We start from the raw sequence: 366 nt of genomic DNA, 5'->3' as shown, positions 1-366 counted from the left end.
AGGCCCAAATATAATATATAATATTCAAGATTGGGACTTTTCCCAATCTTGAATATTATATATTATACTTGTGGGACTTTTTAAAAGGAAGTTTCTTCAATATTATATATTATATTTATTATATAGTAGAACTTGGGCATAAACTCCCTTTTAAAATAATATAGAATATGATAAAAAACTTATTCCTTTATCCACGCAAACAATCGCTTCAAAAACTCGGTTATTAGCCCCAAAACATACCAAAAATATATATTATAAAAGCGAGTTTAGGCCCAAATATAATATATAATATTCAAGATTGGGACTTTTCCCAATCTTGAATATTATATATTATACTTGGCCCTAAACTCTCTTTTATAATATAAA

Source organism: Solanum tuberosum, unplaced genomic scaffold (genome assembly GCF_000226075.1).
Source record: "Solanum tuberosum cultivar DM 1-3 516 R44 unplaced genomic scaffold, SolTub_3.0 scf00277, whole genome shotgun sequence".
NCBI classification, from domain to species: Eukaryota; Viridiplantae; Streptophyta; class Magnoliopsida; order Solanales; family Solanaceae; genus Solanum; species Solanum tuberosum.
The sequence above is the reverse complement of the archived record's forward strand: the minus strand, read 5'-3'. Positions refer to the sequence as shown.